The 22679-nt window shown below is 35.9% G+C and overlaps 1 protein-coding gene across 1 annotated transcript in view; it reads right to left on the reverse strand.

Annotated features, from left to right (window-relative positions):
* The window catches only part of LOC136800913 (protein unc-13 homolog B-like), a 79556-nt gene that overhangs the window by 49908 nt on the left and 6969 nt on the right, over positions 1 to 22679 (reverse strand). Inside the window, exons 2-3 of the mRNA XM_067057523.1 lie at positions 13920 to 13973; positions 4316 to 4408 (exon numbers count right to left, since the gene is read on the reverse strand). The gene's annotated coding sequence lies outside the window, so the exon portion shown is untranslated. The remainder of the gene's footprint in view (positions 1 to 4315; positions 4409 to 13919; positions 13974 to 22679) is intronic.

Consider the following 22679-nt stretch of genomic DNA (forward strand, 5'->3'; position numbering starts at 1 on the left):
GAGAAGGCTTGAGAAATATTCAAACCTTCGATTGTTGGCTGTTTTTGGTTTATTTTGGTGGATTTATTGAAACTTGACAGTTTCATTACTTTTTCAGTATTATATTTAGTACCTAGTGTAATTTCTTAGTAAGTGCACCAAGTTAAAAATGCTTGACATTGCATGATTATTATCTTTTGTTATTTATTTGTTTTTGGTGGTTGACTGGTTATATTTTCAAAGGCCAAATCAAAGAAAGCATATCAGGTATGTTTTGTTTAGTTTTACCAATAATTTTTATGCTGGAATTTTAAACTGCTGCATTCCAATTTAGACCTTTAGAGCCTGTCGACCGCCCTCCATGCAGAGCAGCGGACTGCCCAACCCCAACCGACATCAACAAACTTGTTGATCATGACCTGTGTGTTGTTTATTTAGAAAAGCCAGAATCCTCCTTCACCAATAACAAAGTTGGAGGGAGGTTCCCATATATTGTATCAGTATCTTGGGGAAAAAGCTTTTATTTTTTGGTAATAGGACCATCTTTGCCTGTTTCGCCAAACTCTATTTTTAGAGGCTGACATGCATATTTCAGGTAGTGAAAGATCTAGTGCAGGTGTAATTTTCATTTGGTGTGTTGAGGCAAGCTTAGTGATTTTGGAAATAGCAAAAAGTTCACATATTGCTGTATAAATTGGACTAGATTGAGGGAAATTTGGCTCATGGCCACTCTCTTCTAATTGTTTGGTTCGTGACATTGCTTGTTTACTTTCTGTAGGCAGTAAAAGATCTTGAATAGGTGAAATTGTCATTCGATGTGAGGAGACAAACTTATTTATTCTAGTAGCAGCAAAGAATTCGCATTTTATTGCTATAAATTGAACTGTAATTGGGTTTGGGTTTAGAGCCGCTCTCAATAAATTTTTAGTTCCCGTCCTGCTTTGTTTACATTTTTCAGTTCGGAGCACTATTTAGAAATCGCACGGGAAATTTTTTTGCATGTGTACTCTTAGTTCGGGGCACTAGTAACTTTTTACCGTCCCCAGACTCTTTCTAAATTTTACGAACGCGGTCAGGAGAAATTCCGTAATCCAAAGGTTCCAGATGTTTATAATTTTCCCGACCTTCAGAGCTTTAGCGTGTCGGAAGAAAATTTCTACATCGAGTACCAGATAATCGGAACCCATAATGTCTGAGAAAGCGTTTCAATACATGAATGACATCTACCAAAGTTTATGGTAAATATCAGAATTGACACACTAGTATATCTGTTTATAATTTTGTTATATATCTATATTTTTTCAACCTTTGTAAGGCTATTTTTTTAAAGAGAAAAAAGGTTTTGGGATTGAAGTAAGTTTTTAAGGTGGGGTTTACGAATGTTGATCAGGCGATACTTGAGATAATTCTATGATTCTCTTTTTCATTATGACGAGACTAACAATAGATTTTACAATGCACATCTTTCGTTCACACTCGTTTTCAGTAAGATATAATTATAATAAACTTTCAAAATCAAGCCCAAATGCTGAGATTTTCAATTTGAATTCTGACGAACAACACTTAGAAGACAGTACAGAACCGCCCGTCAAAGATCGAAACACCGCCCTTTAACACCATCATCTCTGTACTAACGCCCTCGAAAAATCAGAATTCAAATTGGAACACCTCAGCATTTTGGTTTTCGAGTACTATAAATCTAACTGAAAAAAATTGTGAACGAAAAATTATTCTTGAAATTTCAATATTGCAAAGTTTTGAAATCTCATAATCTTATTTTTTGCTTTTTAATAAAGTCAACTTTTAATTTTTAGCGTTCTTTTACTTTTTATATCTTTTTTGAGCCTGAGCCTAAGAGACTATTTGGAGACCTCCACTGAGAAAATGAGCTTCAATCACAAACACAAAAAAAATAACCAAACACCTATCAAATTTATGGCCCCTAAACGTTCCAAATTTAAGAACAAAGTACATAAGCCGAGACCAATTTAATTTGTTGTTCTACGGGCAGACCGTTGACAAAATATGAGTCGGTCGGTCGGTAAAATAAAAATAAGATTTTCATTAATCAAGGAAGGAAATTAGGCTTTAATATTTTCAAATAATCTTGGTTAGAAATTCATCATTCATCTTTGATGGAATTTGTAATGAAATCTTTTGTGCACAGAATTCGTGATTCAAGATTCGTTTCAACTTTTTTCAATTGTAAATTTTTTAAATGACTAGATTAGAGATTTGTGGCATAGGAAATTCAATATTATTATTTTTTCGTTTGCAGCAAATGCTGGGTCGGTCGCGCCCGTAGAACAACAAATTAAATTGGTCTCGCCTAATATAAAGACATAATAAAGCTTTGAAGTTGATAAATTTAACACATTGAGTTTAAAGCCCGAAGGGCTAGAGTTGAACTCTAACCTTTCCCAGGCAAGAAAAAGTGAAGCCACTTATTTTACCATTTAAAACGCGCCTAGAACGCGCCATAATCATGACGACGGATTGTATCTAGAGGTTCCTTTGTTTTTGAGGACAGCATTTTTATAAACCTAGTGATAGATTTTAGCTTCAATCCATGCATATGTGTAAAAACCACGCGCAGAAGTTCTGGATGGGAAATAAGTGGTTTCATTTCCCATCTCGGTCTCGAGCCTAGCCCCTTTGGGCTTGAGTGTCAAAATTTAAACACTTCATGAAAATCTTTAGGCCTAGAACCCGAAAAGCTGTTGAACAATCTCATCCTCTTTCCCACCAGTCAACTAGACTCGCAAATTTCTATCAACCTTTTAAATCAAACGTTTGCTCGATTCAGCCTATCACTAAATGCGTTAAAAACTAAGTCTACGATTCCGTACCGAACAGGATTACCCAGAATGCATCATCAAATTAAGGAACATTGATATCAAAAACGTCTAATCCTTCAAATATCTCGGATCTTTTATAAACTTTGAGCAACCCAATAGTAGCCTTTACTATATTGGTTCTGCGTTTTTTCCTATGCACTCGCTGACCCAATACCGGCGACATCGAAATTAATTACCGGAATTAACAGGCAAACAAGAAATTCGCAGAAATGACCAATCTTCTTCAAAATTTCAATAGTTCTTTGAAAACTCGTATCATCTTCTTATGAGTCTAACAACAATTGCCGTTATGAAATAACCAACAAAAGACTCCATGGAGTATGTGGTACATCTGATTGGTCCAGTTTTATAGTGAAACAGCAACTGGTATATGCTAAACATGTATTTCGCATGACCCTCGAACTTTCGCCATTAAACTCTCAATGTTCAACGATGATAAGTACAAGAAACTTGCTAGACCATTTGAAACTCTACTACAATCATGGTTGAAATATATTGAGAATTCCGGTTATTTTAACGCTTTTCAAGATTTAAAGTTCCGGTGAGAAAGTCGACGGGGGACTAATCCAAATGGGGGATTTCAAGAAATTTTATGGGAAGTGGGGGTAGAAAGTGCAATGATTAGCTGTAATATTTCTAATGTCATGGTTGATTGAAATTCGATTGACGTTTTTGCTTACGTTAATTTGTAATTTCCCGCGAACTTGTAATTTCCCTCCTACTGTAGCTTTTGTAATTGCCCTCCTAGATTTTGTAATTTCCCGCAAAAGTGAGATTTTCATCGTTTGAATTAAATCGCGATTCTATGAATTTTTTGAGACCTCTTTTTAAATTTTCAGATTGAATTCCAGCGTTAAATTGACGTCTTTCAGAATTGTTAGAATTTCAATCCAAAGCATGAGATTAACCAGGAATCCCATGCTTGTTTTCGTGAAATTCTGGATAAATTACCCTCGGTCAAAAAACCAAATGGGGTTTTAGGCCCCAGATGGGGGGACCTGAAAACCTGGAGGACACCATTGACACCATTTTGAAAAAAAAAAAAAAATTAAAAATTCTAAACTGCAGAAAAAATATTATTGCGAATGGGAAACAAACATTAATAGCCGATTTGAAATCATTTAATTAAAAAAAAACACACATCTTCATCCTATTTTTACCTTCTAAAAACAGCAAAAATATATATAAAGAAGCAAAAGGATATTTACCATATACCACCGGGCCACTTAATTACGCCATCCAGTCTATAAAAAAGCTCTTAGTGGAAGCCGGGCTACTAAATCATGGGACTACGATTACTATGGAGTACCAAATGATCAATTCCCATCATGTTCATCAAAGTTGTTGAGGATTATTCAAACCTTTCGGTCAAGGTTAAGACTATATCTACATTGGAGTGACATTTTCGAATTTTCCTGGTTTTTCTAACAGAGAGAGCTTCCAAACTACGGTAATGCGTTAATGGATAAAATGAATACCTGAACATTCTTGCATCTTTATAAGAAGTTTTCTACATAACTTGTTGGTAATTGTTGACAAAATGTGTTGGCCTTTTCTTCATTTGAATCGGGCTAAAAGAATCAGAAAATGTTTCTTGATGGCATTCCGTTAGAAAGCCGTTCATTAATGCAAAATGTTCCAACAATATTTCATCCTTAGCTTTCTCTCTTCTTTAAATACTCAATAATCACCCTTAAAATTCGGTGCATAATCAGTTATAAAAACATCAAAATGAAATTTTTCACCTAAAAATGTTCACAAATTAATGAAAGAAATGCATAAACGAGGATATAAGTGGCAAAATCTAAACTTTAACTTCTAATTTGCATAATATATGGAGAAAGGTTTAGACGTATTGTGTAAGTTTTGGCATCAAATATCATGGTTAGCCTCTTTAGTATAAGTTTTTGGGTAAAATTGTCCCCACCTGTACAATCATATTTTCTATTTATAAGGGCTGCATGCAACCATAACTGTAGGGCGGAAAGGTGGTAAAAAAGATTCTCATCTAAACTTAAACTTCTAATTTGTATAATAGATTACAAATAGTGACGATCCATTAAAATCAGTCATTTGTTTATTATAAAAAAACATTTAGAAACCAAAATTTCATGCTCTTGAAATATTCTTTCATATTCAAGACTTTGTGAGCAAAATAAACATCTATCTCATCAAAAAATTGAGTAATTTGGCTAAGAACATTGATGTATGCTTATTAATAGTGATTCTTATAGATAAAGATGCGTTTTTTGAGCCGAAAATTTACAAAAATCTGCTTGAGCCATCTTTTACCTATGATGGTACCCTACTTTCATGCAAAAAATTAGAAAATAATTTATGATCCAATTTTTCACAAAGTCCAAAAAACCTGTTTTTTAACCGTTTTTTGGCCCAAATTTGCCCAAAGACATTTTTTCGAAAATCGGGCTCCGTCACATTCGAGGGTTTATAGTTACACATCTTTGTGCAAAACAGAAAAAACTAATGAGCCAATCTCGAGAAAAGTTGGTAACGAAAGGACGGATGAACGGACAGAGGTTAATTTATAGGAGCTCCACCGAGGTAGGTCCCACAGCTCGAGGAAAAAGACGTCGATCTCCAACTTTTGAAAAATGATCTTAAAGCTGATCCTGGCCTGCATACACTTGAGTTTGCGGAAAAGAAATTTTAAAGAAAGCTTGATGAGTTCAAGTACAGTATCCTGTCAACGATAAAAGATGAATGCCAGCAAGCTTTGAAGTCCTATTCAGAATAGTCACCAAATCTGGTCTCTCTCAGCAGACGAGTGATACAAACGGAATCGAGATTGCGATAAAACAAGCAAGAGACGAAGAGATAGCCCACGAGATGGAGAAGAGAAGAAGAAGTACAAACATCATTGTGCATGGAATAAAAGAACAAGAGCAGGTATGTGATAATAGTGACACATCCAATCATACTAGGGACTGTAAATGGGCTGAACAATTAGTAAATGATCTTCATGTCACCTCAAGAAAGTTTTTAGAATAGGGAAGAAGCCCTACCGTCCACTATTGATATGCCTCAATAGTGAAGAAGATAAAGATAAGCTAATGGGAAATCTCCCGTCACTAAAGGAAAATGAAAGGTATAAGGGCATAAACATCACGGAAGACCTCTGTAGATCCGACCGTGAATGCTATAAAAGAACTGTCCCAGCAGGCTAAAGACCTAAATCGTAATCTTACCTCGAATGAGTTCATTTGGAGAGTCCGAGGATCCTCAAAAAACGGATTCGTCCTAAAGAAGGTTTACAAAAAAACGACACTAAACAACAGATAAACCAACGTACAGACAACAACCCAACCAGCCAATAAGGCCAAACAAAAATGATAACGACGATAGCTCAAATGAAAACCCATCAAACCAAAACATGAACAAACCTACAGAAACAACCCCAACAATTAGAGAACTTACGATAATTTACACAAACGCTGACCAAATGACAAGTAAAAAGAAAAATGAACTATTAAAAAATGTAATCGCAGAACAACCACATATAATTGCCACATCACTGAGGTAAACACCAAACGAGTCTCCGAGAGAAAAGACCAAGACTACTCTTTCGAAAATTACTCCACACCATATAAAACAAATATTGGAATGGAAAAAAGAAGAGGAATTACAATACTAGTTCACAACTCCATTGAACACCTCATCCTACAAATAGAAAAAAAATTCGATTTGAAGAGGTCTGCCTGATAGAAATAGCAATGCAGAACAAAGACACCATGTTATTTGGCTGCTTTTATAGAAGCCCAACCAAAACGGAATCAAACGACTACGATGAAAATAACAAGAACATGAACAAGCTCATAAAAGATCTCTGCTTAAACCCAAAATACACTCACCTATGTCTTGTAGGAGACTTTAACTACGGAAAGATCGATTGGAAACATTGGTCTTCCCCATGCGAAGAAGATAGCAACGAGGAAAGATTTCTCGTTGCTCTAAGAGACTCCTTTTTGCTGACGACACCAAACTCGTCAATAAAGTGGAATAAGTTGAGGAAGAGCTAGTAATTCAAAACGATATCAACCAACTACAAAAGTGGTCCGAAACATGGTTATTAACTTTTTATCCTAATAAATGTCATGTGCTAACCCTAGGAAAGCCAAATCAAACATGTACACCAATACACACTAGGGGATAAAATCCTTGAACATGTATCATTCGAAAAAGATCTTGGTGTTATCGTCGATAAGAATCTCTCCTTCGACCGACACATCAAATCAGGTGAAAAAAGCTAATTCAATAGCTGGTCTTATTAGACGGACCTTCACATACCTCACTCCTGAATTGTTTCGAAAACTGTACGTAACATTTGTCAGACCACACTTAGAATACGCCCATGTTATCTGTTCACAAAAAAAAAAACACGCGAGATTGATAGAAGGTGTTCAGCGACGCGCATCTAAAACAGTTGGGACATGTGGACAGCTATAAGCTATGAAAATCGAATGCAAAAAATCGGAATAACTAGTCTAAAATACAGACGCGAGGTAAGTGACATGGTTGAAATCTTTAAACATCTAAACTACTATGACAAATCTTGTGTCCCTAAGAAATGTAACCAGCGAGGGAGACCTACGAGAACGCACGACTCTGAATTAGTAGTAATATCTATGAACGATGGTGTTCGCGGTCCGCAAAGTAACCTACCATCCAATAGCGAGGGTGTTCATCCTTAGACCCCTTCTCAGGATACGATTATGGCGGTTCTGGCTACCAACTCGCTACCAGCTCCGGCGCTTGGTAGGAAAGTATTTTGTCAACTCGGCAACATTCCTGGTAAAAAGCAACGGAAGTATCATTCAGTCATTTCAACTATATTGTGCCACTGGAAAATTGTCCAAAATATCGTCCCCGGTGGAAAATTGTCCGAAATATCGTCCCCGGTGGAAAATTATCCTCCAATTTTTGTCCCCGCTGAAAATAATCAAATAAATCAATCCTCACTGCAAAATATTATGCTTTATCTCGCATCCCCACTGGATTTTCTGACTTGAAAACAAAAAAATTGAAATACCTATTAATAAAAAATATAAGAATATCAATCCTCATCAAATTTCAGTCCCGTTATTTCCATCCCCACTGGCTGAAAAAATCCTACCGGGTCTGTGAGAAGAGAGTATCACTGGTCAATCATGATCTTCTGCTAAGGAATACTTCACCTTGACATTATGATGGTGCTGAATTTGAATCTAACTGATCAAGCTACCGCATCTGGCACAACCGATGCGCCCCTGATCGTGGTCGTGATGAACAAGAAGCGAAATCCGTTCAAAGCAAGCTTTCTAAAATTCGGACAGCGATTGTTCGATCTGACCTGAAAGTGCCACAACTATTATTTTTAAAGATTCAACAAAGCTTCTGTTGGAGAAATATTTTGGATTGGAGGTGAGAGAAAAGAAGCCGGTGCGGGGTTTGCAATTTGCAACGAGCTCATCAGCAAATTATTATATTAACCCTATCCCTGTAAATGATCGAATTTCGACAATACGAAGAATGTTGAAAGGAAACGATTTTTGTATCCTGTAACCGTGTATACGGACCAACAATGCAAAGAAGGAAAAGAAACAATTTTACGAAGAGTTACGAGCTTGTCTGGATGATGCTCCAATTGATAAGATCATTATTCTTGAATTACGTGACCGTAGCAGGCAAACCAATGGTTTCAAGAATGGGATATAAGGGCCGAACATTTTGCTAAGTCCAAGAACCAAAAATAATTCTATGCAACAGTCAATACAATATGGTTAACAGTCACAGGAGCAAGACGAACCATCCTATTCGATCGAGGAATGATACCCTTCTTATGTCTACTCCAGATATCAACGAAAGATGGGTTAAACATTTCAGTGAACTTCTCAATCAACAGGCCGATGTCGGCAAAAGTCTCATCCACAACATTGAACGAATCCCATTGAAGAATCGTTAAATCTTCCGATTATTAAAGAGGATTACCATAAACAACACTAAACTTGGTAGAGTCCCGGTCCATTCAAAAAAGTAGATTTGAGTTAATGTGAAATCTTGGTATTTCGATACTAAATTTTGTGGGAAATTTGCCAGCACAGGTTCAAACCAGGGTTGCCACTATTTTGTTTTGATCAAAATTTAGGAGAATTTAGTGGTGATTTTAGGTGATTTTCAACTATTTTTTTAGGAGAAACTGAAATTTACGGGGAAAAGATTTAGGAGTTTTGAGGAGATTCCACACTTTTTAAAAGAATTTTAGGATTTATTTTTTGAGGAGAAAATTCTACAAAATTTTCATAACTTCCAATGTTTTTAAAAACCTTTAAGCATACAGAGTGAAATGCTTTTGTCAACAATCATGTATGCCATGAATAGGATAATTTAGCAATGAAAATTTGATAATCAGAGTAAATTAAATTTTTGAAAACTTGGTAAAATATATTTTAGGAGATTTTAGAAGAAAATATTCAAAATTTCAATTTCCTAAGGAGATTTGAGGAGATATAAAAACCACTATCAGAAAAATGCAAAGCTTAATAAATAAGGTTTCCAGAAAACTCAAACCGTCGCACTCTACCGTGACATTTTCTTCTGTTAGAAACAATAATAATGAAAAAACAATTTGGCTAATAACATTGATAAATAAATAAACTCATAAATAGTGATTCTTATGGATAAAGATTCGTTTTTCAGCCAAAAAAATAATAAGTGTTCACAGAACTCAAATCATTACCCTCCACCGTGACATTTTCATCGTAAAAAAACTAATAAAAATAATAATAATAATATGGCTAAGAACATTGATGTAATCTTATTAAAAGTGGTTCTTATAGATAAAAATGCGATTTTTGAGCCAAAAAAATTTTTTTGCATAAATCTGCTTGAGCCATCCTTTAACTATGATTGTACCCTACTTTCATGCTAAAAATCAGAAAAAATTAATGATCCAATTTTTCACAAAGTCCAAAAAAACCCGTTTTTAAGCCGTTTTTTTGGCCCAAATTTGCCCAAAAATTTTTCTTTTCGAAAATCGGGCTCCGTCACATTCGAGGGTTTATGGTCATGCACCTTTGTGCCAAAAATCAGAAAAAACTAATGAGCCGATCTCGAGAAAAGCTGGTAACTAACACACTAACTAACTAACGAACGAACATGGGTTAATTTATAGGACCTCCACCCCACCGGGGTAGGTCCAAAAATGAAAGTCTTTATCGATTGTCTTTGAACCAAAACCGTGGTCTATGGGTGTCGAACGGGGTCTCAAAATTATGTGCATTTTGTAGAACATTCCAAAAGTAAATTTTTCACCCCTATGATTTTGAATGCCTAACTAGGTGCTTTTCACAATCATTCTTTATACAGCTTTCTCGACTCAAATAAGCGCCAATTTGTTCAAAAAAGCGAAATTTTGCCTGATTTTGCTTGTGATTTAAAGAAGAAAGCTCGGCTATTCATAATTTTCAATTACAGGCTTCGATTGGAAGCGTTGTATAGAATAGCAGCGCATCCGTCGAAGCGTTGCGAAAAAAACCCAACAGTGCGGAATTTCGCAGCAATGTCATTCTATGCAACTTCCTGAACAGCTAAGGCGTTTGACATTTTAAATAGAGAAATTTTGTTTAAAGTCTTGAGAAAGCTTGGCTGTCCCCCCAAATGTGTCTGACTCAAGATTTTGTTAGTATTGAGGAGGTATTTACTGCCAAGGATGTTGAATTTTTTCTCAACAAAAGTCACCATGCTGGCTCGAGCACGTTGCTAAGATGAATGATAATCGTCCCGTCTCTAATGTTACTCGTGCTGTTGGTCATCCAAAGTTAAGGTACAATGATATTATGAAATAATTAATTCGGGAAGAATTTTAGACAGGTGGCAAGACAAAGTTGGTGATTTGTCGGCTTTGCCGTAGTTTCTTGTGATAATGGTGTTGATGGTATGGCCTAGTGGCACATCTAAAAACAAAACAGACCAACAACGCCGAATGGTACCATTTCCTCCACCGGGGTAACCGGAGGTAGGTCCAAAAATTGAGTTTATAAAAAGTTATGACTAAACAAGCAACATGCTGAATGGACCTACCAAATGATTAACACGGGGATTAACATCAGATGAAAATAAGAAAAAAGTGACAATAATTGTACAAAAATTCAGAATGGAAAAATAAAGCTTGTGTGTTGAATAATGTAAAATGGTAAAAAGGAATTTCCCCAATTACGAAAATCACTTAAACCATTCAGACCCAAAAAACCTTTTAAGCTGTTTTTGGGCCAAATTTGCCCAAAAAAAATTTCCTTAAAAATCTGGCTCCGTCACATTTTGGGCATTGTCATTTTGCATCATTGTGCAAAAAATCAGAAAAAAATTATGAGTCAACATTGAGAAAAGCTATATTTTCTTATTTGGTTAAAGGGAATTACCCCAAAATACGAAAATCCGTCTTTTAAGGCGAATAAGAATTTTCCAGGAAAAAACACTTCAGCCATTCTTTAAAGAATCTTGCCCTCCATCTTTGTACAAAAAATCAGAAAAAAGTAATGACAGAATTTTGCACAAAGTCCAAAAAACCCTATTTTTAGGCAGTTTTTGCCCCAAATTTGCCCAAATATATTTTTTTTCGAAAATCGGGCGCCGTCACATTTTAGGCATTGCCATTTTGCATCATTGTGCAAAAAATCAGAAAAAAATAATGAGTCAACTTTGAGAAAAGCTATATTTTCTTATTTGGTCAAAGGGAATTTCCCCAAAATACGAAAATCCGTTTTTTAAGGCGAATAAGAATTTTCCGGGAAAAACCACTTCAGCCATTCTTTAGAAAATCTTGCCCTCCATCTTTGCACAAAAAATTAGAAAAAAGTAATGACAGAATTTTGCACAAAGTCCAAAAAACCCTATTTTTAGGCAGTTTTTGGCCCAAATTTGCCCAAATATATTTTTTCTCAAAAATCGGGCTCCGTCACGTTCTGGGCATTGCCATTTTGCATCATTGTGCAAAAAATCAGAAAAAACTAATGAGCCAATCCTGAGAAAAGCTGGTAACAGACGGACGGACGGACGGACGAACGAACGGACATGGGTTACACGTTTTTTTTTTTTTTAAGAAACTAGTTTTACCAAGCAGCCTCAATGTTTCTTAAGAAATCGGCCTTTTGAGCCTTAAATGTTTCTTACATGTTTCTAAACTTTTTGACATAATCAGCCTTATGAAAGGCTGGATTGGAAGATTCTTTAAAAAACCGGATTAAAAAATGTTATTTTCTCATTCTCAGCCTCAGCATGTTTCTTAGATGTTTCTTAGTTTTTAGGCATTCTGAGCCTCATGTTTCTTAAAAGTGTGTTTCTTAAAAAAAAAAAACGTGTAATTTATAGAACCTCCACCGGGGCACCCGGCGGTAGGTCCAAAAAGAATTTCAAAGCTCTGTAGAATTTTACTGGGAAAAACAATAAATTCAGCACACACGGGAGAAACTCAGGCAGTTCTCTGAGCTTTATACACAATCATTCGTTTCATGAAAAGCCGGTAAAAACCCCTGCCATATTTTGATAGAAGAATGTATACTATTTTTTGAAAAATCGAACACCCCGTCTTTATAAAAAAACGCTTCCCCGCTAAATATTTGCGACAATTTTTAGTCACGAAGTGCCTAAAACTATCCTGAAATGAAATTAAATGTTTCTGATATGAAAAAGGAACACTTATGTAAAAATAAAACCTTTAAAGGAATTCATTTAAATCGATACTATCGGTTGATAGGCCTTATCTAAAGATAATCTAAATAATTTGTCCCTTTCCGGACGAACGAAAGAAATGTCTTTTTTGAGAAAAAAAAAAGGATTCAAATTATTTCGCAAGTCTCAAGACGAACGTTGTAGTGGGTACGGCGCCTCGAAGAGACCCATCTTACTTAAAATGTTCTATTCTTTCAAACGGTAGCTGAAGGAGTTCTTTGGAAGGCTCTCGAGATATACTGGTATTGGCTACTCCATTGCTCGTGCGTCCGGAAAGGGTAAAGGGAGTACCGTACTTACCCTTAACAATCCAATCACTCCCTTAACCATCAAAAGCGCTAAAATCGTAAAAGAACTGCAAAAGAATGGCTATACCGCAGCAATATCAGAATTTTTGCAATTTTGGCGCTATTGATTGTTGAGGGAGCTTTTGGATTGTTTTAGGTAAATACAGTATTTTGGTTATTAAAGGTGTTCTCCGGGCCGCCTGTCTGGCTGACAGCAGATTGGGCGGAACAATGTAAGGGATGGAGATTCCAGCAGGGAACCCATGGTTTGTGGTGACAACGTCTCAGACCATCCGGCAATCGCTCATGCATTCATACATATTATCTACCCTAAGCTCATTTTCTACCAGTCTAGGTGGTAGGGGCCCTTTATTGTCACCCCTCACGTAACTAACAATGGTTGGATTCAGCGCAAGCGGCTCATCCATCATAAAGTGAGGAAATATCAAAAACTCCTCGAAGAAATTATTGCCTGCCTTTGCAGGGGCTATTTAAGTACTGCTTATAAAATGTACTGTCAGCGACAAAGGCCGTTTCAACGTTCAACGTTTAAGTAACGTTTTACGGCTGTTACCTCTAGTTTAGACGGCCGAGTTTCTGCCATGCCTTTTCTAATTGTTATAGAGCCTGAACCTTTCATGTCAAAAAAGTCCCGAAAACACTGAAACACTTTGTCCGAAACACTTTTTCTGAACCTTTCATGCTTTTTTGGGGTGTTTTTGGCAAAAATCATTTCCCAGAAACACCTTACCTCTCGAGGTGGTGTGTTTTCAGCATTTCCTGTGTTCCTGGAATTTTCATAAATCCATTCGTGTTCAAAACTGTTTTCTGCAAACCAGGTAAGCAATGTGTTTTTAAAGACATGAAAGGTTCAGGCTCATAGTAGACAAAAAGTGGGCAATCAAAATCTTTGCTGGTTAACGATAAGAAGACATTGCATTGACCTTAAAAGAGGGCAATGCAATGACTTTAGACAGCCTAATTTTTTGCCTATTTTGCGCAGGCGAAAAGTGGACCGTCTTAACCAGAGTTTATGGACATCAAATGGACGTTGTTTGGATGTTGTACGAACCTTCATCTCCTGTTGTTCCGTAGCCTGATGATCCTGAAGGTGTATGGCCTTCCCCTGTAATCAAAAGAAATTGAAATCGAATAAACCATTCAATATTGGAAACTGGAGACTGTTAATTTAATAAAAATTTTAATAAATTACGTCACAAACATCACTTGCCTCGGTTTGAAATTATTGTCACGGTGATTAACACCCAGTGGATTTTAATAAAACTACTTTCTATTCACAAAAAAATCATTTAATGTCTCAAGGGGACATAAACACCGTCGTAATTGTTTGAATACGAAGCAAGTGATGTTCTTGACATAATTTATGAAAAGGTATATTGGTAAATAAAGTAAGTCTACAACCACAGTCGGAGGTAACCCGAAAACTCCTCTTTCGATAGCTATCTACCCACTTACCATTGATCTTTCCCTTAATTGCCGAGCATCAAGCAGAGAGGCATCAAGTACCATTTTTGTACTAAGTACGAAGTCTTTGGTATGACGCGTCCGTAGGGTTAGACCCACAACCTTGCGCACCATCGCCTGATGCTCTACCCCTGCACTACGCTCCCTATGGGCTTTTCCAGAAAAAAAATTTACCCCCACTGTTGAGGATATTGATTTTTCGAAGTATCAAACCCCCTGGATATCCTACTTTATTAGTAAAGACCCCCCGGATATCCACTCTTAAAAATATGCTCAGCCCCCTGGATATCCTCTCTTATAAAGAGGTTACCCCTGGATATCGTATTTTTTACTTGAAAAGACACTTTACCACCTGGATATCCAGTCCCTTGTAGATATTTAACCCCCTGGATATCCACTTTTGAGCAAAAATCGCTCAACCCTCTGGATATCCGATATCCTCAACAAGGGGGGCATGAACTATTTCTGGTAAAGCCCAATAAATGATTTCTCGATTACTTTTCAGGCCTAAAACCGTACTCTATGTAAAGAAATAAGCCCTAACTATTTGTAGCATTTGAAAAATTTGAACTAATTCACATTACTTCATCACCTCAGTGTATTTCACAAGATCGCTCCTAGGCTAGCGAGTACCTTATTCTATTCCTTGATGAATTTCATTTAGACCTCAAAAGAGAGACGACTGCATTGAGATGACGTCTATCATCTTTTTAATGTACCGCAAAAACTTCAAAAGTTGAAAGTGACGTCTTCTTATGCCCGAAAACATCTTCCGTGTGTAAAGTTTTTCCGCACTGTTAAGATTTGATAGTTGTTATCGATCAATATTTTGAATTGAATTAGAGAGGGTAACCATTGACCAATACAAACCTTGGACTAAGCTATATCCACGTTTTTTAGAAGAGTTGTACCCTAATGGTAGCATTACTTGAATTGGAGTTTTTAGAAAGGTGGGACTTTAATGGTAGCACTACTCACGGTGGGTCAATTTGTAGTTCAAGGAAAATTTGCAAGAAGTGGTAACAATCAGGGGTTACCACTATTAAAAAACTCCGATCAAATATTCTGTTAGGCAAGGATCGAGAAAATACCACCCGGGATTATATAGAGCTCCACGGCGGATAGAACGCGTTACGTAGCAATGTGCAAGTTACAGAGAGGGAAAGGTATTCAGCACGGCGGTATTGTTCTTGTTAAATTAAATTTTATTTTCACTCTTATTATCATATTTACACAATTCTTTAGTCTGTGTGTACATTATATACAAAATAATTTAACCCCACGAGCATCTTGGAAAGTAGACTGGCACGCCAGTCGGGCTGGAACGGTATCACGCGGGAAAAGTGAGCGTAGGAGTTAGGTAAGCGTAGGAAGAAATTTTGTCGGCGGCGAGGGCTGAAAGCCCGACTGGAGCGAAACCCCAGGAAGGAAAAAACGGCTAAGCTGAAGCCCCAATCTTACAACGCCAGATTTCGGCGTTGTAGAAATGAATGAACTTTGAGAAATTCATGAAATGAGAAATGAAAACTTCCGTCAAAGTCGCAGATCGTGTTGTTTTGATTTTTGAGGAGGGAGTGATTGGAAAAAATAATGGCTTCAGGACTTCTAGTGGAAATTTTTATTTGAAAAGATTTTGTTTTGTTTCTTGTTTCTTTTGATGAGTCTCTTCTTTGAGTATATGTGGCTTTTCTTCATGGTTCTCTGCATGCAAAATTCTTTGGCTCATTTTTGATTGTTTTTTGTTTTGATTTGAGAGGCAAGAGAAGATGGAAAATCTTGTAACATCAGTTATCAGAACTTGTTGACTTGTTATCTTTTCCTATTCATAACTCATTCAATTTTAGGAATGGAGTATTCAGATTGCAAACACTATGGACTGTGAGTTTTTTTTTCATTTCAGCTTTCTTTTTCCTAGGTTTGCAGGTGGTAATCAAAGGGATAACCCAGGTACAGTAGCTAACAATTATTTACTGACATTCAAACACATAAGACGTTTTAATTTTCCAGGACTCACAAGTCAAAGGTTCTTTATCAAAAATATATGGTTGTTGGACTACCAGAGACTACTACACGACACTGACACAATGTCGTGTGTATTGGAAGTGCTACAAACTTTTGTGAATATCTACCTGGTTATCCCTTTGTTTTGAGTTTAATACGTACTGTATCTATCCCTATGATAGAATTACACAGTTTTGAGTAGAAATAAAGTTATGGTAAAGCGGCACTGACAAATTTCTCCAAAAATATTTTCTTTCAAATTATGAAATATTAAAAGTCTTCTTACATTTAAAAATGATTAAATTTTTTCGCCATGCTTATGTTTTACTCAATTCTAGTATTTTTTCCAAAACTTATACTTACGTAGAGGGAAATTTAGCAGAATTTATGGAGAAAATTAAGAATTCTCAGTTTGGCAACAAAAATTTCTCAAACGTACTGTTCACATAGTACCTACTATAACTTTAAACATTTACATATTTTTAAATTGCCAGATTAGTGTGGCAAGAAAACTCATTTTTTTCATTCAGCCATAAATCTTCAAGTGTGAAGTTAATTTTATAGTACACATACTTACAATTTACAGAAAAATGGGTGATAAGTATATGTCACATGTTCAACAACCCATTTTTTCCACAGCTTACTTGTTCAACAAATTCTTGTCAAATTGAATGTCGAACAAGTGGGTTGTGGAACAAATGGGTGCCAAAATGATCGACAACCCAGTTGATTGACAATCCACTTGTTCGACAATCTATATAGTTGTTCAACAGACCAGTTGTTTGAGAGAAGAGTGTCGAACAAGTGGTCGTCGAACAAGTGGTCGTCGAACAACCATGCAGTCGAGCAAATGGGTGTCGAACTAATAACTGTCAAACAACCGGTCTAACAAATGTACTGTCGGACAAGTATACTGTCGAACAAGTGGGATTTCCCCAAAATTATAGTTGTACGTAGATGAAAATTTGTCAGAATTTATATTACGGTGAAAATTCAGAATTCTCAGTTTCACAACAAAAATTTCTCAAATAGGTAACTTTAATTTAAATAATTATATTAAATTGTAAAATTAGTGTGGCAAGAAAACTCCCAAAAAATTTAGCCATAAATCTTAAAGTGAAGGTTAATTTTTCAGCATTTTTGGTGTGACAAGAAAATTCTTCAGCACATAGCCACAGTCTATAGAAAAAGGTCAGAATTTACAATAATTCTCTTCTCATGACAAAAATACTGCATTTTTCTAAAATCATGAATACGTGTACCCAAAAACTTTTCTGTCACCATATAAACTCTGGATTTTCTATCAGAGCTATCTTATCACAGCACTAAATTCTGCAAATTTCAATTTTTCACAAATTAAATTTGTACATGACAGATGTTACATTTTTCATTCGACAGACTGAAATACTTAATTATAATAATACACTTATAATAATAATTATGCACCAATGTGTCATTGTTTTGAGGTTGGAGTCTTAGTTATTCAACATATGACATCTTAACTATTAAAAGTAAGTACTTTTCTGTAAGTTTTCCATTTAATTTTCTATGTGTACGTGTAATTTTCCTGTGCTTGGCTGGTACGTTACATGCTGACAGTCAGGACAGGTTGTTTTTTGTAGCAGTGAGTCTGTTGAAGAGGGTCGGACTGTCAGACAGCAGCCTGGCAGTAATGACATTGAGAGTGATGAGAGGGATAATCTTTGGAGTTTCTTTAAACTAACCAGGAAACGCTGTTTATTCTCACGATAACCTAAAAATAGTTTTCAAACCGTACCAAAAAATTTTTGGTACGGCTTGAAAACCTGCGTTAGGTTATCGTGAGATATTAAAAGTGTCAGAATTATTGATTATTATGATATGTTATTATTCTTAAAATAGTGTCAAAATTTTTTCAAAGAGGTTATTTTGTTGGGTACTTTTGAGCAGAGTTCCTGCCTGGTTAGTGTTACTGTTGTATTCATAGAAAAGATTGGAGGGGTTCACTTAGCCACAATGAGACTAGAGTAATCAAGTTCCTTAACAAGTATTCTGTAAGTACTAAAATAAAAAGCAAAAAGTATTTAGGTGGAACCAAATTAGACTGTTAAAAAAAATATTTCTTACCTTGAATGAAAGAGGCTAGCAAAAAGCCCCAAAAGCACGTAACATATACCACCAACCTGCATAAGGAATACCTGAATAATCCTTGTACACTTTTGATGATTGTAGAAAACTGAAGCTAAATTGCAAATACTTACCTTTCTAAGAATGTATGTATAACAAAAACAGCTAAAGATGTAAAAGTTTCAAAACTTGAAAGGTGGCTCCTCCACCACCCAAAATTCAAAACAAAGTGGTCTGTCGGCTTTTCTCCCTCCAAAATTTAGGAAAGCACTCCTCCGTTCTCACAACCTCCAAAATGAAGCCGTGGCAGAATGTTCTAGTCTGTATATCAGCAGCCTCTCACCAACTTTTGCTCGCTCTCCTACGCAGCTCCTATTCTAGCAAACGCCCGCCGCCTTTATGTTCCCGCCCTCTGACATGATTAATTTACAGACTAGTTTGCTAGTCTACTTGGAAAGATTTCCAAACTGATACAAACTTACAGCAAAAATTTAAGAAAAATATGAGGTAAGACTGAAACCAGACGATCTCAATCGAACGGAATCGACGATCGAACCAGTCGAACCAAATCGAACGCAATCGAATCTCAATCGAACGTCAAAATTCTGGGTAATATTCGATTGGTTCGATTGTTGTTCGACTGGTTCGATCGTCGATTCCGTTCGATTGAGATCGTCTGGCTTTATTCTTGCAGCTTCCCAACATCCAAGCTCTCAAACATCACAAGCCGAATGAAATTACTTTCGATTTCCCGTAGAAACTATGCGATGAACAATCCGGGGGTCAATGGATCGACGATCGAACGCAATCGAACGCAATCGAACATCAATCGAACGCAATCGAATATCAATCGAATCTGAAAATTGCGGTAATATTTGATTGAGATTCGATTGCGTTCGACAATCGAATTTCAATCGGTCGATTGCGTTCGATTTGGTTCGACTGGTTCGATCGTCGATTCCGTTCGATTGAGATCGTCTGGCTGAAAGTGAGCATTTTCGGTAAAATACAGACCAGTGTGTAAATTCCCACTGCGCATGTGACCAAACTTAAATTTCGTAAACTCAATATCTATCACTGGTGAAAGTTTCAAGACGTTTTAAGATTGAAGAGTTTCTGATACAAAAATCAAGATCATAGCATTTTTCTACAAGAAGTTGATTTTCTTCTTCCTCATTTTTCATCTTCGTTTTTCCATTTATTTTTTTCCAATTATTCAAATTGTTTTCTTTGTTGATAATATTCCACCACCAATGATCTTTTTAACGAGCACAAAACCGCTACTTCCCAGCTAGCACACAACGTTGTTTCAACGTTCATATGGACGTTGTGAACGTTAAATAAACGTTGAAAGAACGTTGTGTGCCAGCTGGGTTAATTCAAATTCTATCTAAATCTATTGAGGTTCGAAAAAACGCTGCCAGCTAATTTGAAATAGACTTTATGAAGGGCACTAGTTCAAGTTTATTCGATCGATTTCAATTTCTTTTGATTACAGGGGAAGTTCATTCAACTTCAGCATCATCAGGCTACGGAACAACATGAGATGAAGGTTCGTACAACATCCAAACAACGTCCATTTGATGTCCATAAGTCATAAAGATTTATCTTATAAAACATCTTCGTCTAAAGTGAAACTTCTTGCGATTTTCTGAAAGTGACTTTTGCGATTTTACGGAGTTTTTTGTCTTTGAACATGTAAATACAGGGATTAGCACAACTATTCCCAAGAAAAATCATATTGGTTATTTGATATAAGTAACCGCTTTCAATCACACTGTAAGCATATAGAGTGTAAGAGAAAACGGTTAAGCCTGTACATGCGAAATAAACACCAATCAGCCAAAGTGAGCGCCGCACAAGCTTCTTAGAGATGCGTTCTGTTACTTGGGCATTCAATTCTTGTTGGATTGTCGAGTTTGTTGTTATGGCGACCTGTTTTCTTGATTTCTTGAAGACAAATAAGATCATGAGATATAGCACTGGTAAAGATATAATCGTGGTGATGGTAATGGCCAAAGAAATATGACTGTTGAGTAATTTTCCTAGAATCACATTGATAAACATCGGGAAGGCTGGTACAAACCAACACAGCACTATTAAGATCCGTAACCGCTTTTCTGTGATGAGATTATCAAAAGTGCTTGTTCTTGAAATCTTGAGATATTTGATAGCGGCTAACATGATGATTGTCAAAGATGAAGTTGAGGTCATGCTTAACAGGACCAAGCCAAAAATCCTCACTCCGATTGGGAACGATCCAAAATTAAATGTCCAAAAGTTTAGCCACGGATAAACAGGGTAAACAGTGATTGAAACCAAAGCATCGCAAACAGCAAGTGATAATAAAATCAGATCAATGTTATCTCGATCGTTCGAGTTTTGATTCTTTTTATAAATACTGATGATGGAGACTATATTCCCAATGCCACCAAATATTGTCATCAAACCATAACATATGGTCAGAAATATACGGAATTGAAAAGACAGACAGATACCGCACAGAAAGCTGAAATTCATGATGTTGTAGCCTCCAATCCTACTCATAAAATGAGTAGTATATCGGTTTTTCATTATTATAAGCTTTCATATGTTAAATAACTTTTTTTTTGTGTTAGGTTTAGATAGAGTTCTTGATTGGGCGATTACTTGAAAATAATGAAACAATGAAACACATAAGACATACTGGACAAAATAAAAAATATATTATGAAAGCATATCTATTGGGAGAAACTATCAACAGTATTGAAAAAGAATATTTTGAAAAAAAGTAAAACAAGCTAAAGTCTATTCACGATAAGTGTGCACTCTTTTTTCATTTACCTATAACTTTTGAAGGAATTCTTCAATCTTTATAAATTTGGTATCATTGGAAAGATATTAGTGAGTGGAACAATTTGAAATAAAAAAATTTTTAAAAAAATTCTAAAAATGAAGATGAAAATGAAGAAGAAAAAAATGAAGATCTTGTAGAAAAGTGCTATAACTATCATTTTCACTGAAGTGAATCCTTAATCATCGAACGTCATCACTGTGAAAAAAATTCTCTAAAATAATCATTCAGTCAAAAGATATCAAACAAAGTTATAAGCTGATTGAAGTCTAAAAACGCTGTTTTCTGCAGTTTTTTGCTGTTTTTTGGGGTCAATCACTTATGAACTTTGTATCATAACTTTATATTGAATAAATATTTTAATAAAATTTCTTCACAGTGATTATCTCCTAAAATCAAAGAATCTCTCCAGTGAAAATGAAAGTTATGGCACTCTTCTACAAGATCTTCATTTTTTTCTTCTTCATTTTCATCTTCATTTTTAGAATTTTTTTAAATATTTTTTTATTTCAAATTGTTCCACTCACTAATATCTTTCCAATGATACCAAATTTATAAAGATTGAAGAATTCCTTCAAAAGTTATAGGTAAATGAAAAAAGAGTGCACACTTATCGTGAATAGACTTTAGATGCTGAATGGACCTACCTAATGATGAAAATTAGATAGCAAAAAGGAGAAACATTAAAACAATCGATCAGAAAATATAGCGGTTAGAAAAATTGAATTCAATTTCATCATTGATTGTTGATTGGAGGAGAGGGAAGGGGAGTAGGGAAAAAAAGAAATAGAAAGTTCCGGTTGCAAAAATCAGTTTTATTGACAACTGAATCATGCTTAATGGTGGGCATTGTTATCAATAATGTTTTGTGTGAAAAAACAAAGAATTATAAGGAAAAACAAAAAGCTTATTTAAAATCTGCAAAAACGGCGATTTCTGGCATATTTCCGGCATTTTCGGCCGGTAAAAAAATTTTCTCAAAAAATCAGACTCGCTCATGTTTTGAGTTCTGCAAAAAATCAGGAAAAACAGTTTTTCCAGGTATATTTCCGGCATTTTTGGCCAAAAATTTTTTTTTTTCGAAAATCGGGCTCCGTCACATCTTGGCTATTGTCATTTTGCATCTTTGTGCCAAAAATCAGAAAAAACTAATGAGCCAACCTCGAGAAAAGCTGGTAACAGACAAACGGATGGACGGACGGACGGACGGACGAACAGACAAAGGTTATTTCATAGGACCTCCAGGTAGGTCCAAAAACTATTAAACGCGTTTCTTTATAAGAGCAATCCACCGTCAGAAAAATACCAAAATGAAGCCAGCGTCAGTTTCGCAGCGCCAGCGTCAGTTTCGCAGCGTCAGCGTCAACGCGAATCAGATTCAAATCGAAAGTGGTTATATAGCCAAGT

This window comes from Clytia hemisphaerica, unplaced genomic scaffold (genome assembly GCF_902728285.1).
Source record: "Clytia hemisphaerica strain Z4C2 unplaced genomic scaffold, Clytia hemisphaerica genome assembly, whole genome shotgun sequence".
In the NCBI taxonomy this organism is placed as follows: Eukaryota; Metazoa; Cnidaria; class Hydrozoa; order Leptothecata; family Clytiidae; genus Clytia; species Clytia hemisphaerica.